General features: G+C 39.2%; 1 protein-coding gene across 4 annotated transcripts in view; it reads left to right on the top strand.

Moving 5' to 3' along the window:
- The window catches only part of FBXL4 (F-box and leucine rich repeat protein 4), a 111498-nt gene that overhangs the window by 67150 nt on the left and 27036 nt on the right, over positions 1–17312 (top strand). The gene's annotated exons all lie outside the window — the stretch shown is intronic.

The raw sequence follows: 17312 nt of genomic DNA, 5'->3' as shown, positions 1-17312 counted from the left end.
TTTGTGATTCTCTGTCAGAACTCATTTTCTAGTCTGATTCTGACACTGTGACGCTGTGCTGCTTCTTATTCACACCACATTGTAAGGTCATAATCTAGCTCTTTAGCAATATCCCTTAAACCAGCGTGACCTTAACCCAAGAGACCAGTTTAAACAGCTAAGCATGCACAGCTTTCCAAGTTGCTCTATGTTTTGAGCTTTGTAATGAACAAATGAGAGAGAAGGAAGGTGTGGGGGGGGGAGAATTTGAACACACATGTATGTGTTCCAACTAGATCAAATTCATCCTTGGCATTAGACAGTGGAACTCTCACTGAAGTCAGTAGGAGTGGTACCAGTTTATGGCAGGACTACATTTGACCCTAAGTGTTAACTTTACACACATTGAACTGAGTTTGTTCAAACTTGATTTTCTTCTATGAGAACTATAAAGCAAGCCATGCTTGAAGTTCGTAGCTTCAGTTGTTTTTTAAATATTGCGCTTGCATTACTCAGTTTGAGGAGAGGTGATAAGGAAAGGGCCACCAAAACGGAGGAGAAGAAGGGAATGAGCTAGCAAAGGGTGAGGTACTATTGTGGCTGTGCTATTTGCATCCAGCCAGAAGTGCAAGTTTCTCCCCTCTAAACTGGATCAAATACAGCTAGGCTTGGAAGGATTAGATTTTTATTGGTAAATGTTGGTAAACGTTGATTTCACCATAAACACAAACTGACAAAAATATTTATATTGCTAATAATCAAAAATTGCAGATAGGCAAAGAAAGAAAAATGCTGTTTGAGAATTTATTAGAGCTGGATTTAAGGATATTTACTTTGTATATTTTGACATGATGTTGCCAATTTGGGTTTTAATGGTTATAAGGCTTTACCTTTTTGAATCTCAGCATCTACTGTCAATGAATAATTGACTGACACCCCCTGTTGCCTGACATCCCCACAATTTCCCACAACTGTAATAATTTGAATTAATACAAATAAAAAATGATTTAAATGCATAATTTTATGCCACTGTGAATTTAAATAGATAAAAATAGAAAAAAATGCTTAAGAATAAACATTGATGTTATCCTTCAAAATTATATTAAAAACCCCCAAATTTTGCCAAGCCTAAATACAGCATATTTATCTCGCATGTGTGTCCCAGGAACCATGGGGATTGTGTTAGTGTCCACTGCAAGTCTCTGCATGAACTATTAATTTTCCACTAAGGTGGTGGTGGAGACACTGAGGCTAATAATACTCAGTGACTCTAATATCTTCATTGAGGACATCTCTTCTGAGATAGTTCAGGTTTTCGTAGCCACTATCCCAGGTAGTTTCTGGCTCAACTAATTTATCTGGCCACATTCTTGACTGGTGTTTGCGTTTGAGAGTGGAAGTGGGACAAGTGAAAATTTTGGCCAGGTGCGGTATTCTGCAGTTTCAGGTTGCAGTCCTCCTCTCCATTTAGAACTTACTTTGATGGTCCATTCTTGGAGGTTTGTGAACTCTTAAGTGTTTCTGGATGGCTGTGAGGGGAGATATTTTACTAGCAAACTCAATCTTTTGATGGCTTACTTGGACAATATATTGATCTTTTGTCCTCCAAGCATTGATGAAATGCCCCTTAAACACTGTCACTCTCTAAGATTTGTCCCCACCCACTCCCTTATTTAAAGTACCCAGGAAGAGTTATGGATTGGGATGTCTACAGAATACTGACAACATCCAGTTCTATAGATCTTTCATCTGACCCAGCCAATGTTTTCAAATGTTCTGCCTAGTATTTTCAGTGGAGATTGGAACATGGATGAGGGTTCAGTGGCTTAAATTCCATCTAGATAAAATGAGAGATGTTGGTAAATTGGGAGAAGGACTTAGAAGATATGGCAGGGTTTATATCTGCCACTTTAAAGAAAGGTGTGTTCCCACTATTTATTACTACAATCTGAGAGTAGTGTTGGACCCCTAGCTGCTGTTAGATGATCATTAAGACTCCTATATGTCTGATGAGGAGATACTAATACCTAGCTCATATATAGCACTTTTCAGCCGTAGAGATCTCAGTGCCAGTGGCAGAGCTGAGAATAGAACCCAGGTCTTCTGAATCCCAGTTCAGTGCTCTGTCGGCTAGGCCTCACTGGCTCTCTGAGATTGCAATAATTTATTTTGAATGCTGACCACTTGCATGATCCATACCTTTGTTACAATGCACAGCAGTAATTTAATTTTACTATCTGTGGGACTACACCATATATCAACTCAGGACCTGAAGCTAGTGCAGAAAGCGGTTGCTCACTTATGTGAAATTTCTCGCTCTGAGCTCATGATCTACACTGGCTGCCTGCTGGTTTATGGGTGGAGTTTAAAGTGGTATTTTTTATTTATAAAGTTCTAACGGGCTTGGGACTGTCTATCTGAGACACCATCTCTCTCTCCAGACCATATTGGCACAATTATGATCAGTGGATATGCGTAAGCCTGAATCCCTTTTATTTAGAAGAGATGGAGCCGCTACTGTTAGAGAGTTCTCTGTAAGGAGCCCTTAGCTTTGGAATTCATGCACCACTCTCTCATCTTCCATTCCAAAATAGCCCAAAGCTGTTGATCTTTGGGGCATACTTCAAGGGTCATTTTTTTTCTCACAGGCTTTTGGGAAGGAAGTGGTGATCTGGGGGCAGGGATCTGTGTGCCTGGAAGCTAGTATTTTTGGCTAGGGTGGGTTTGTTCTTAATTTAGGTAGGCTGATGGCTTTGCTTTTGTTTAGATTAGTGTGCTTGCATTCTTAACATTTAGCAAGGTGCATTGAGTTTTGGATAGGTGCTCTTTAATAAATGCTGAATAAGTGTAGATAAGAAATTTTGTCAGGGTATGACAAAAAGTGTTGTAGTTTAAAACTAACGTTTTGGTTTGGTGCCAGAAAGGGGCATACAATTGAAGTTGCGTAGGGAGCCATAATTTGTGTTTTGGAGGTCCATCTGAATATTGTTACATCTCTATTATCCGTCAACATCAGGTGGTACAGTAATCAAATCTTAGATACTTAAGTAGATCTTTGTTAATTTATGGAATGAGAGCTGTGTTGAAGTGGTTAATTACTACTTTATATAATCTTACTGACTCTCGTGTTCCACAGCAACTGATCTCAGATTTTAAATGTTAGCTAACAAGGAATTGTAAAAAGCTACGGTATGATCTGAAAACGACAGGGAATTGTATTGTTCCTGGCTACAGTTTTGTGGAATGTAATTCCAGATAAATTGTTAAGATTAGGTGTAGAATTGTCTGAACAAGTATATGCTAAAAGATCACTAGAATTAAGATTAATTTTCATGACTGTCTTTTTCTATAGACTGTATATGTAGGTAGTTGAAAAGAAATTTAATTTAGAGGCAAACCTACTTATGTAGACTGTCCTATTTTGTGAGTTGTGTGTAGGTGCTGGTCACAAACTATTTACATCACACAAAGTAAATTTTCTAATAAATTACATGAACTAATCAGGCAGGAAACATGTGTGTTGCTTATGGTATAGGAAGTCATTTATCAACTCAAATTTCTTAGCCTGCAGGAAATATACTTTCAAGGGGTAAAGAAAATGAGGATGAAGATATAGCACTGGCACCAGTGTGCAGAGAATATCAATTTATGAATTAATCTTCAGGAAGCTTTTATGACTAGCACTTGTGTGTCCAATAAAAATGCTTCTGAGTGTGGCAGAAGTACAGTGCTGTCTTTTTACAAAATGGCCTCCTTTTAAACAAATCTTCCACTGCATTTACCATAAGTAAATTTTCCTTCAGTATTTCTCCAGTTTGAATTGGTGTCTCATTATACCAACTGCTATACAAATACACAAAAAGACATGGTTTCTGCTCTGAAAAGCTTAGTGAGCAAAAGGGTAAGGTGGTGTTTACATTCACGTTTTCTGCAGTTCTCTTACTGACACCCAAGCAGTTGTGCAGCTCCACTAGTGCTAGGAGTGATTGAATGCTGGCATTTTTACCATTAGTCATCTAGACTTACTCTGAGATAACTGTTGAGACTGAGGCAGACAGGAAGATATCAGTAGTATGTTGCTAGTAGTTTATGTCAGGAAGCTTGAAGTTGAGATAACAATGATGATGTTACCAAAAGTCCCGCCTTATATCCATGTAACAGGAAAGGAAGTTGTTAAACTAAATATTTGCCCTACCAGTATCTGGATTAACCCCTTCCAACTTCTCACCCCCCAGCAGGAAGCCCCACTTTACCTAGAGAGGGAAAAAATAAGTTTTGATGTCTGGCCTGGAACCCCTAAACCAGTGACTTAAGAAGCAGCATCCCTAGAAATGATAAAGAACTGCAACTAAAAATGTGAAAAAATCCGAAATGCTGAGTGGGCAAAGAGCTGTTCAGAGAGACTTGTTAAGGAAGAGTAGATATTTGTAAATCTAAATGTTAACTAAAACACCCAATGTTTTAATTGGAGACGCTCTTATCCAAGCCCCAGCCAGCTTTCTGAGACCCTCTTTGCCTAGGAAATGTATGGCGGAGAATGGTGACTAAAATGGTTAATGGAATGAGTGGAACAATATGACAAGATTGTAAAAACTAGAATAAATTATTAGAACATGTTTTTTAAAAAAAGGAACTTGACTGAATTATTCAAAATTAGCAAGATGTAATGAGAGATGATCATTCCCTCTCTTACCTCATTGTATACTGTGGGAGAGTCAGTAAAATTAAAGAGCAGTAACATTAAATCAAATGAAATACATATGGGCAACCTACAGAATTTACTGTCACAGAAAATCAGCAAGGTAAATACTGTGGCTGGATGTTTTAAATGTAGTGAGCATTAAATATTATATGAATAACACTTGGCTATGCAAGCAAAAATGAATAAAAATATTTCAGAATTCAAGTCATAAATTAATCTGGTGGAATCGGAAAGAAATCTCTCCTTACATACGGCTTTTCATAAGTGGCTAAGAACATAGTGCATAGTGAGAAGAGTGGTCATTTTCCACTGAAGCATCAGGTATTTGCCACTGTTGAAAGCAGAATACTGTACTAGAGAGATCAATGGAAAAGTGCAGGATGACAATTTCTGTGTTAGTAACGGAGAACTTGGAAATATGCGTAAATAGCACAATAGCATAAATAGCAAATGCGTAAATAGCACAATGAAACCGAAGGATTCATTGTCCTCCCTATACTTAAGTTTATGGATTTTGCATGCCATTTCCTGGGTCTGGACATGGTCATTTAGCTCTGCCTGGGAATAAATGCAGTGCAACTAGTTCTCTAGTAGTACCTTTCTTGGGTTGTCTTCTATAGCTTTTATTTATTTATTTATTTAATTTCTGTGCCTTTACAATTAGAATATTTGTACTCTGTTTGCTATTCTAGGTATTAGTCAGTATTACACATTTATAATAATGGTTATCATAATAGTGAATAATTTTTGTGCGAAGCTGTGGGCGATGGTTCATGATTTGTTCCTAATGTAAAAGAGTTTTGGAATAACCTATAATAAGATTAACAATATATTATACAGTATGAACATGAATTTCAAAATGTTTCTTACAGTTACTTGTTGTTCTCAGTGTTCATGTTTTTCCTTGAATGGATAATGTGTCTTTGTGTTTAAAATCTTTTCCCACTGTTTCTGAATTAAAGATTGTGTTTCTAAGGATATCTCATCAATTTCAGTGTAGTGGAGAAATAGTTAGCGTTCAGAGTTTATTATTTGTTTCTCATTATTTGTATTTGATCAGTTGCTATGCAAACGTATTAGAAAACAAGGTTCACGTCCAGAAGAGTTTATAATCTATGGCCTTGATCCTGCAAATACTTAAAAACATAAGTAGTCTCATTAACTACTCGTGAATAAAGTTACTCGCGTGCAATGCTGTTTGCAGGATCAGGTCCAAAGCTTACATGTGAAGCTCACAACACACTTGTGTGTGCAGGCATTCTTATTCTCCACATTACAGTAGAGAAAGTACTGCACAGTGAGGTTCAGTGATTTTGCCCAAGATCATACAGGAAGATATTCTCCGTCCTGTGCCTTAAGTACAAGACTATCGTTCTTCCCATCTAATGAAAAATATATTTCCAAAATGCCCTTTAAACTTATTGTAAGTTATTTGTTCCTAAAGCCTGTTAAATTCTGAAAGTGCTTGAGTCAATTTGTAACTTTGCCCAAAGAAGCCTAACAGTCACATTTTGAAAAAATTATATCCTGCTAACTTAAGACCACCATTATGATTCTGGGATTTTTGTGCTGATGGTCTTGGTATTTGCTGATACGTGTCTCTTTAATGTTTATTCATTGAATACTCATTCACAGCATAATTTCAGCGCTTGCTGGCACTGATGCATTTCAAGTGCACAATGAACAATGAAAGTATTACTGTGTACAGTAATTTGACAATGCACATCATTATGATTTGGGCATGGACATTATCTTGATCTAGTGCATATCTGGAAGTATTCTTTGTGCATATATACTGTAGTGAAAATTATATTTTAGTTAGATACCAAATCCACAATTACAAATTAGAAAAAATTGTGACAGCATCCTTGTTAATTAAATATTTGTAGGGTGTAATGTGAGAGTATATATTTCATGTTACAAGATACTCTAAACATTCCTAGCTTATGAATGGTGAGACAACAAAAGTTTTCATTTTTACTGCAAATACAATTTTATAATAGTTGAAATATATGAATTTGCTAAATTAAAATGCCTGTACAACATACTCAAACTTTTTTTTGTTTTACATTTAATATGAGTATAATACTTATGAATGGTTCTCAGTTGGTAGAAAGGCCTGGTGCAACTTGGAAGTTTCAGCAGCTTGTGGAGGGGGCAGTTTGGGCTTACGCCACTGGCATAAGACCTGAGAAACATGTTTTCTCTTGTTTTTTCTTAAATGGTGAGCAGTTAAATAGGTAATATTGACATTAAAATTTTTCTACTTACATTTCAGAGTTAACCCATTTACCTGAATGGATCAATTAATACCTCTTAGAGCTGTTGTTTCAGGCTGTCTTCAGATTCAGTGAGACCTAATTAAATAGTTTATATTCATGTTTTCAAGGTTATCTTTACAGCCAAAAGGATTGTAGACAAACAAAAATTAATGAAAGCTGCAGCACAGTTTCATAGCAAGAGGTGGATTCCTTGGCAAATAGATCAATCATGGAATTCATAGGGCCTGAATCATGCCCTTGGTGTCACCCATATGACCCTACTGAAGGCTAATGTCACTGATTCCCTACTCTGAAGAAGATGGATGGGGGTTACACAGGTGTAAATAAAGATATAATTTGACCAGCAGAACAAAACCAAAACACTGATACCTGGATTATATATAGAGGTTACAACGGCTGTTGAAATAACTCAAGTGTTACCTGGCACTTGTGGTGGTAAGTAATTACAGAGCACAAAGGCACCTATTACATATCCCAAATATTAAGATTCAGATCATACCAATAGCAGGCAGGCACATGTTTGGTTTTAGGGCCCTGAAACTGTGTACAGTGATAAGACCCTCTTCCATGTTCTCTGTCCTCCCCAGTAATGTCCTTCGCTAATCTGTTCCTAAATCTGTGACCAAAGGTATGGGAAGGAAGGCCACAAAACTAACTTCTACCACAAGATACTCCTTTCTGTCAAAAATACAACATTAACAACAAATGGTCTCATAGCCAAAGTGCACCATAAAAGGGAACTTACTTGAAATGGGAGATTGCCCATATGCAACTTTTAACTAGGGCTGCCACAAGCCCATCTTTCACCAGTGTCTCCCTACTGTTGTGTCTCAAACATCTGCCCTTTAATCCTAGGCACACCAGTTTGGTCCCAAAGGGATGCTCCAGGGAAAGGCAAACCTCCCTTCCTAATACTAACTTAATCAATTTTCTGTAAAGGAAAAAGTATGGCGACTGTATTCAGCCTGAGCAAATGATTGAGAATTGTCCATAATGATCTCTAGGTCCAGAAACTAACAACACACAACCTAAAGTACAATTTTGTATATGTTAGCCAAGGGAAAGTAACCCTCTACAAACTCTAAGGTGTATAGCAAGGGAGTAAAAGTAGTTACACCTGCACTGGGAGAGGCCTCCTGCGTCTGGGAAGAAGGATGATCCAGTGGCAAAGGCGCTAGCTTGGGGCTTACAAGACGTGTTCCATTGCCTGCTCTACCATAGACTTCCTTTGTGGCCTTGAGCAGGTCCCTTAGTCTTTCTGTGCCTCATTTCTCCATCTGTAAAATGGGGATAGTAGCACTTCCCTGCCTCACAGCAGTGTTGTGAAGATAAATACCTTGAAGACTGATGCACTTAGATGCTATAATAATGGAGATATATAAGTACCATAGATAGATGCATGGATATGTACTTGGAACTTCTGCTACCCCTTTGATGCAAGCGCTTCTGGGTTGCCAGGAGGCCAATCAGTCTCCAAGAGGCCAACCTCCTCCCTCATCAAGCAGCAAGAAAAATGGTTGATTAAAGAGTGTAAGATATATTTAATTAAGATATATGGGGCACCATATCACAAGTCACAGCAAGGCAAGAATAATCATTTTGTAGAAGAAATGCTGCACAATATATGAATAACAAGTCAATCCCAAGAGAAGTGTTATCCTAGCTGGTGCCTGAATACATTCATTGATATAGGCAGCTGTCTTGTTGAGATCTAAAGGTAGATCAGCAGTGCCATCCATAGTTGTGAATGCTTTACTTCCCAGTGAAGTGAAGTTAACCACAAGGATGTCAGAATGTAAAAATGAGAACTTTTTAACAAAAAACAAAAAAAAGTGTGGTGTCACAATACCAGGTAGCTCTGTAGCATGTGTCTAAAGCATTTTTGCTATATGCAATATATATAGCTTTGATTCCCGCCCCCTCCCCCCCCCCCCGACTAAAGCCCCCTTCACGTTAGATCAGAGAATATAATGGCTTAAATGTAAAGCTGGCCTGGCCCCCTCTTAGTTCTTAGTTGGCATGCGGTTACATGTGGTTCACTGCTTGCAACATGGGTACTGAAACAGCACACAGAAAAGTGAAAACAGACAAAAATATATTTCAAATTAATCCTTTCTAGTTCATGTATTCCTCACCAAAGAATAGTGCTGAAAAAGGGAGGGCAACATTGATAGTCATGCAGCAATCTAGATCCAAATTAGGTTTACAGGAACCAGGCCATAAGGCTATCTAGTTTTCATCTTGAATATATCTGTAGCACCTAAGACCTGCTTTTTCTGTCAGAATTGCTCAAGTGTTCAACCCGGGGGATACATGGTATTGAAAATAGTTTATAATGGAATGATGCTCTACTTTTTGTTAGGCAGCCAAACACTATGTATATTTATCTGAAATTCAAAAAACATGCTGAATTACTAGCTTGCTATAAAAACAAAAATGGAACCTAGTGATTCTAGTATCATTAAGATTCTGTATGTTTCCTTTATAAAAAACTGCCATTCAGTCTTTAACTAGCCTACTTGTTTCTGAGTATTGTAATACATACAAGTATGTAACTTCAAACTGATCTTTGCCTCCTACAATATCTTGGACTCAGTACGATAAATTAAGATCAGACTGGAAATCTTAATTTCCTTGCTTGAGTTGTTTTAAACTAGACCCTTATTTCACCTTTGTATGTCTGTTGTTAATATATTCTATTCTTCTTTCAATAAGAGTGGAATTTCCTTTTGAGAATATCGTTAGTGCTACCAAAATTGTTCTTTTAGAAGCTAAGATGCAATGATTATAGTTGCCTTAGAAATACCTATCGTATATAACAAAAGTGATATAATGTGATATAACTATATAGATTTAGCCATTGTGACTTTAAAATAAAAGAGGCATTTAAGAGAAACTACACAGCATCTGCTACTCTGGTTTAGTAACTAAAAAAAATACAGACAAAAACCATAATTCTTTCTAAATCATCTCTCAACATACAAGTTGTTTAATAAATTCTGCCAACTCCCTTCCCCTCTCCCAATTTTGGCTGTCTACTCATTACTACACAATGCCAAAGAGTGGGAAGAAATTTAGTTCCGAATTACTAAAATTATTTAAATTAATAGATTCTGGATTACTTCAGATAATCCCAACAAGATTAGCTTTTAGAATAATTGTCTAGGTTCTTTTTGTCTAAAACTTCACTATTTGCATGTTTAAAATCATAGGCGGTATAATTGTTTCTTCATGATGATAATAATAGCACCTTTCATCTTGTAGTAGAATTGTCTGCTGTCTGACCTGATTTCCTGCACATTGGCATTTGCAATGTGGTTGAATATGTTCTTTGCTAAATCTAGGAAATAAAGATTCACTTACCTTAGATAAAGCTCAGTAAAAGCATCACAGATTATGATTGTCTGTTTTCAGATTGTGTTTTGCTAGCTGCTTTCCCCAGAAATGCTTGTTTTAATATTTATGCACCTGAGATCCAAAATAGGAGAATAAGGGAATTTTTTTTTAATATTGTGGGATAGTGTATGGAAAGGGGTATTTGCATGTGATTTTATTGAAAACTCCTTATGTCCAGTCTTACCTGTTGAAATTAGCTGTTCCAGATTTATATTGATTTAGAGTGGAATGATATTTTTAAAAAATGAAGCCAGAAGCTTGCTGCCATCACAGACTGCTCATCTGAGAGCTGAACTTGACATAAGAAAAGGAAAGCTGTCGCTATTCAGCAAGATACTTCTAGATGTCTAAAAAGCTGAATTAATGCTCTTAACAGTGTGATTTGGTGAGCTTTGCTGGAATTTGATTTATTGTTTCTCTGCAGTAGTATGGCAGAAGTTACATAAATTTGAAATAAGGAGTAGAGGTTAGAATGCCTTATAAGACAGGCCACTGCTTCTCTCTTGAATAGAATTTTCTCAGTCCCCTCCATGTCACAGTTTCACAGTAGGGGCATTCCCCATCTCTAGAGCAAATGGGGCAGATAAGATCTTTACTCTGAGCCTGGTCTTAGGATCACCACTCAGAAAGAATACTTCAGTATTCTGTGCCTTCAAGCAGCATGCATGGAAGACTCCAAGTCTTCCCTTGTAGCAGAGCTTTCACAAAATGCTCAACTAAATGTCTTAGTTTCATCATTGCCTTTGAAGTTTATCTCCTCAAAACTGCTAAGCTAAAAAAAAAATCATCTTTCGGCTTTCTGAGGAGGATCTGAAGAAGGGCACCTCTTTTCCTCGCCCCCTTCAGAAATGGCAGACAGACAGCAAGCCAGCTCCCAACCCACATATGGGCAGAGTCAATGTTGAGAAACTGGAGCAGGCTCCAGGAAAGCCTGGCTTGTGCTGGTGTGTGGGTGAGATGCATGCTGAGATAGTTGAGCAGCTTGCATACAAGCTCCCTTCACTGAGACCAGGCCAGAATCAGGGGCATTCAATTGAAGGTAAGGGTTGTTTTTTTTAAGTTCCTACCCCATAGTTATGGGACTCCTATTCTCACAGCTTGTAAAACCAGGAAGGAAAATTTCACTGGAGTCTCCTGAATCTTAGGAGAGAATCTCAGGGAAGGAGCCTGTGACTGTCCTCTTCTCTCCCCCCACAGGGTGCAACCTGGAACTAGGGTACAGTTGAGCCCTCTGTCTTAGCAATCTGAGTTCCCCCTCGCACTGTGACATTGTGAGAAGCTGCAAAGTCCTGCAAGCTTGCACTTACACCAACACGCACAAGTAGGGAACATACCCAGCTGTGTTTATGAATGCTCTGGCCAGCCACTGCATGAACCAACAATAGAGAGACTTCAACCAAAATACCCCCCAGCTATGGACCCTGGAGCTGTACCATCCTGCCCTGATCAAAAGCCTGACCAGTAAAGATGATTAGTCACCCAGTCTCCGCCTCCACTCCCACCCCCTGCGCGACAAGGAGAGAAATATGCACAAAACCTTTAACTGAGCTGAGATTTTTCCCCAAACACTTCACTCAAACATACTGGTTAAGAGAAAACATAAAACATGTTTATTAACTACAGAAAGATAGATTTTAAGTGATTATAAGAGATAGCAAACAGATCAAAGAAGATTATTTAAGAAATAAACAAAATGCAATCTAAATCTTATACACTACACAGGATTATTTTGAATCAAACAGTGCTTCACCCCTTTAGATAGTACAAGCAGTTTGTAGATGTTTTATACACAGGCAGGAATTCTCTCTTTCAGCCTGGGACCAGCACTTTCCCCAGGTCAGTCTTTGTTCCTAAGGTGTTTCCAGGTGTTCTTATAGAGGGAGTGAGGCACCTTGGTGATGCTACTTTCCCCTTTTATAGTTTCTTCCATAGTGCGGGAACCCCTTTGTTCCAAGCCAAGTTCCCAGTCCAGTTCGTGGGGAAAAATACAGTTACCAAAATGGAGTTCAGTACCATGTGGTCTGGTCACATGCCCTTGCATGCCTCACTGAATCATAGCAGCCATTATCCATAGGCTGTCTGAAGCATTTCCAAGTGAGAACAAGCCTTTTTCATGGCCCATTGTTTGTGCTGATGAGCCATTAGCACTGTCTAGCTTTGTTGTACCTGAAACACTAGTTGTGGGTGTTACCCAGAGCAAGCACATTTGAAATACAGATACGTAGTCAATATTCATAACTTCAGATACAAAATGATTCATGCATACAAATAGCATAATTATATTCGGCAAATCATAACTTTTCCATAGACACCTCATGTGACACATCTTGTACAAGATGACATATAATCAAGATGTAATATAATTATATCATAATCATATTACTGTGGTGAATATGGGGTGCAAATTGTCACAGAGCCCCAATAGCAACCCAGAGGATGAAATTCCTGCTCCCAGCCAGCGCATAGCCGTGGTACATGCTGAGATGACTAAGAGGCATCCCTCCTCCCACAAGCTGTTTTACCTGAAATATTTCAGATGCCATGAAAGGTGCCAGCACTTGTGACCTTTCTTATACTAGTGAGTTATTTTGTCTTCAGTTGCTCCAGCTCTGTCCTTGTTCTCAAGTGGTCAGTCCCTATGCAGCTCAGACCGAGCAGCAGGGATCACCTTCCCTGGGAGAATCATAGGACTGGAAGGGACCTTGAGAGGTCATCTAGTCCAGTCCCCTGCACTTGTGGCAGAACTAAGTGTTATCTAGACTATTTCTGGCCTGTGTTTGTCTAGCCTGCTCTTTAAAATCTCCAATGATGGAGACTCCACAACCTCCCTAGGCAGTTTATTCCAGTGTTTAACCACTCTGACAGTTAAGCAGTTTTTCCTAATGTGCAACCTAAACCTCACTTGAAGTGCCTACCTCCTCTCCCTTTCCAGTTTCCAGTGGTCCCCACAGCAGCTCATAAAGTGGTTACTGTTTTCCTTAGGAAGACATTCAGGAAATGTGTCTGCAAACTGTCCTTTCAACTCTCCCTCACACAGGTCCCCTCCGCACTTCTCTCAGGGCTTGGCCCAGATACTGGTGAGGGCTGTTGCTCACAATCAGCTTTTAAAGAGACAGTGCAAATTTTAAAATCCCTCATGAGAATCTAAAGAGAAGAAGAAATCTCTAAAGCTGGACTTTTGACACTGTTAAACCAAGCTTTCCAGAAATATACTTAAGGGGGGAGGGTCTTACTTCACAGGTGCTTATGATTTTACAAAATGAATCCCTAAAAAACAAAACACAAACCCCTTCCCTACCTAAAGAGTTGAAAAAATGCTGAGTAATTCCTCAGGTAGTTAACGACAGTATGATTAAGGTGGAGTGGGAATTCTCTATCAAGGTTTACTTATACTTAAGGTAGGACTAAAAGGCCTTCATTAATCTGCATAAGGCTAAGCCTGCTGCAGCCGCCTTAGTAGAGGGCATAGTCATACCAGTTGAGGGAAGATTTCCTGCCAAACCCCCAAACAGGAGAATAAGATTTTCACTCAGACTGAATTTGGATACAGCAGCTTTAGCCCTGAGACTATTGGCTGCACTCTGTGCATGTCTATGCTCAACTGGGAGGCCATTGTGAACATGCACGTTCACGCATACACACCAACAAAAAAAAACACCCACAAAAATCCTACTACATCAAACCTACTTTACACTAGATTTTCCTAGGAGATTTCTTAGAGACTAAGAAATTAATTTGAGCATAAGCTTTCGTGGGCTAAAACCTACTTCATCGGATATATATATATATATATACACACACACACACACACACACACACACAACATGAAAAAATGGGTGTTGCCATACCCATGATAACGAGAGTGATCAGTTAAGGTGAGCTGTTATCAGCACAAGAAAAAAAGAAACCTTTTGTAGTGATAATCAGGGTGACCCATTTCCAACAGTTGACAAGAAGGTGTGAGTAACAGTCGGGAGAAAAAATAAGCATGGGGAAATAGTTTTACTTTTTGTAATGACCCATCCACTCCCAGTCTTTATTCAAGCCTAATTTAATGGTGTCCAGTTTGCAAATTAATTCCAATTCAGCAGTTTCTCGTTGGGGTCTATAAGTTGGTTTTGTTGAAGTATTGCGACTTTTAGGACTGTTATTGAGTGACCAGGGAGATTGAAGTGTTCTCCGGGTTTTTGAATGTTATAATTCTTGACATCTGATTTGTGTCCATTTATTCTTTTACGTAGAGACTGTCCGGTTTGGCCAATGTACATGGCAGAAGGGCATTTCTGGCACATGATGACACATATCACATTGGTAGATGTGCAGGTGAACGAGCCTCTGATAGTGTGGCTGATGTGATTAGGTCCTATGATTGTGTCCCCTGAATAGATATGTGGACACAGTTGGCAATGGACTTTGCTGCAAAGATAGATTCCTGGGTTAGTGTTTTTGTTGTGTGCTGTGTGGCTGCTGGTGTGTATTTGCTTCAGGTTGGGGAACTGTCTGTAAGCAAGGACTGGCCTGTCTCCCAAGATCTGTGAAAGTGTGGGATCGTCCTTCAGGATAGGTTGTAGATCCTTGATGATGTGCTGGAGAGGTTTTAGTTGGGGGCTGAAGGTGATGGCTAGTGGCATTCTGTTACTTTCTTTGTTGGGCCTGTTCTGTAGTAGGTGACTTCTGGGTACTCTTCTGACTCTGTCAGTCTGTTTCTTCATTTCAGCAGGTGGGTACTATAGTTGTAAGAATGCTTGATAGAGATCTTGTAGGTGCTTGTCTCTGTCTGAGGGGTTGGAGCAAATGCGGTTGTATCGTAGAGCTTGGCTGTAGACAATGGATCGTGTGGTGTGGTCTGGATGAAAGCTGGAGGCATGTAGGTAAGTATAGCAGTCAGTAGGTTTCCGGTATAGGGTGGTGTTTATGTGACCATCGCTTATTAGCACTGTAGTGTCCAGGAAGTGGATCTCTTGTGTGGACTGGTCCAGGCTGAGGTTGATGGTGGGATGGAAATTGTTGAAATCATGGTGGAATTCCTCAAGGGCTTCTTTTCCATGGGTCCAGATGATGAAGATGTCATCAATGTAGCGCAAGTAGAATAGGGGCGTTAGGGAACAAGAGCTGAGGAAGCATTGTTCTAAGTCATCCATAAAAATGTTGACATACTGTGGGGCCATGCGGGTACCCATAGCAGTGCCTGACTTGAAGGTATACGTTGTCCCCAAATATGAAATAGTTATAGGTGAGGACAAAGTCACAAAGTTCAGCCACCAGGTTTGCTGTGACATTATCGGGGATACTGTTCCTGACGGCTTGTAGTCCATCTTTGTGTGGAATGTTGGTGTAGAGGGCTTCTACATGCATAGTGGCCAGGATGGTGTTTTCTGGAAGATAACCAATGGATTGTAGTTTCCTCAGGAAGTCCGTGGTGTCTCAAAGATGCTAGGAGTGCTGGTAGCGTAGGGCCTGAGGAGGGAGTCTACATAGCCAGACAATCCTTTCTGTCAGGGTGCGAATGCCTGAGATGATGAGACATCCATGATTTCCAGTTTATGGATCTTGATTAGCAGATAGAATACCCCTGGTCTGGGTTCTAGGGGTGTGCCGATTTGTTCTTGTGCTTTTTCAGGGAGTTTCTTGAGCAGATGGTGTCGTCGTTTCTTTTGGTAATCCTCAGTGGGATCAGAGGGTAATGGCTTGTAGAATGTGGTGTTAGAGAGCTGCCTAGTAGCCTCTCGTTCATATTCCTACCTATTCATGATGATGACAGCACCTCCTTTGTCAGCCTTTTTGATTATGATGTCAGAGTTGTTTCTGAGGCTGTGGGTGGCGTTGTGTTCTGCATGGCTGAGGTTATGGGGCAAGTGATGCTGCTTTTCCACAATTTCATGTCGGCGGAAGCACTCTATGTAGAAGTCCAGTCTGTTGTTTCAACCTTCAGGAGGAGATCAGATCATTCCTGATATTCCTATGGCAAAAGGGTAATAGAAAAAATGTTTAAAAAGCAACTTGCAGGCCGCTTCCATAAATTGTAAAGAAGCAATCCCATCCCCCCAAGAAAACAACAACCAACTCAGTGTTTTTCTCTTAAGTTCTTCAGATCACTTTTACACTTCACAAATATTTTTGTTTTTCAACTGATCTTTTTCATGAACCAGCTGTGGACATCCTTTGTATAACTTTCGGCTTTGTGTTTAGTTCTCTCTCTGTCCATTCTACAGAACAGTGAAACTGCAAAATCTCTTAAGCACATTGTTTCCCATCATCTGATAACCAGCATTTTCTAACCAGCTAACTAGCATTTTCATTATTGAAGTGTATATGTATTCTCTGTTCAATGAGTGCACATCTACTATTTACTATATGCCTCAAGTAGAAAAATCTATTTTATATACTCTTTATTTGACTTTAATTATTGTCTAGAATCCACAGAACACTGAATTTTTGAAATATTGTCAGTATTTTAGGTTGGCTGAATGAACAAAAGACCAAACTAATGGTAACATCAAGAAACAGGCTATTCTAGTCATTTAACAGTGTAGACATTGAACAAGTAGACAGCTTCTTCTACTTGGGTTCCCCTATAACAGATACCCACTATGAAGATGACATCAAGAAGTAGATATCTACTGCCAGCAGGTTGTTCACGTGCCTGACTAAAAATGTTTGGAAGCTTAAATCACTGTCCTTAATATCTTAAACCAGCTTATGTACAATGCTGATTGGATCCATATTACGGTTGCGAAATATGGGTACTGATAGTGTCTGGAGCAAAAGCTGCCAACATTTGAAATGAGTAGGGCCCTATCAAGTTTACAGTCCATTTTGGTCAATTTCACGGTCATAGAATTTTAAAAATAGTAAATTTCACGATTTCAGCTATTTAAATCTGAAATTTTAGAGTGTTGTATTGTAGGGGTCCTAACCCAAAAAGGAGTTGACGGGAGGGTCGCAAGGTTATT

The sequence above is a fragment of the Lepidochelys olivacea genome (assembly GCF_965140295.1).
Source record: "Lepidochelys olivacea isolate rLepOli2 genome assembly, chromosome: 3".
NCBI classification, from domain to species: domain Eukaryota; kingdom Metazoa; phylum Chordata; order Testudines; family Cheloniidae; genus Lepidochelys; species Lepidochelys olivacea.
Note: the sequence above shows the minus strand (reverse complement) of the source record. Positions and strands in the feature narration are given on the sequence as shown.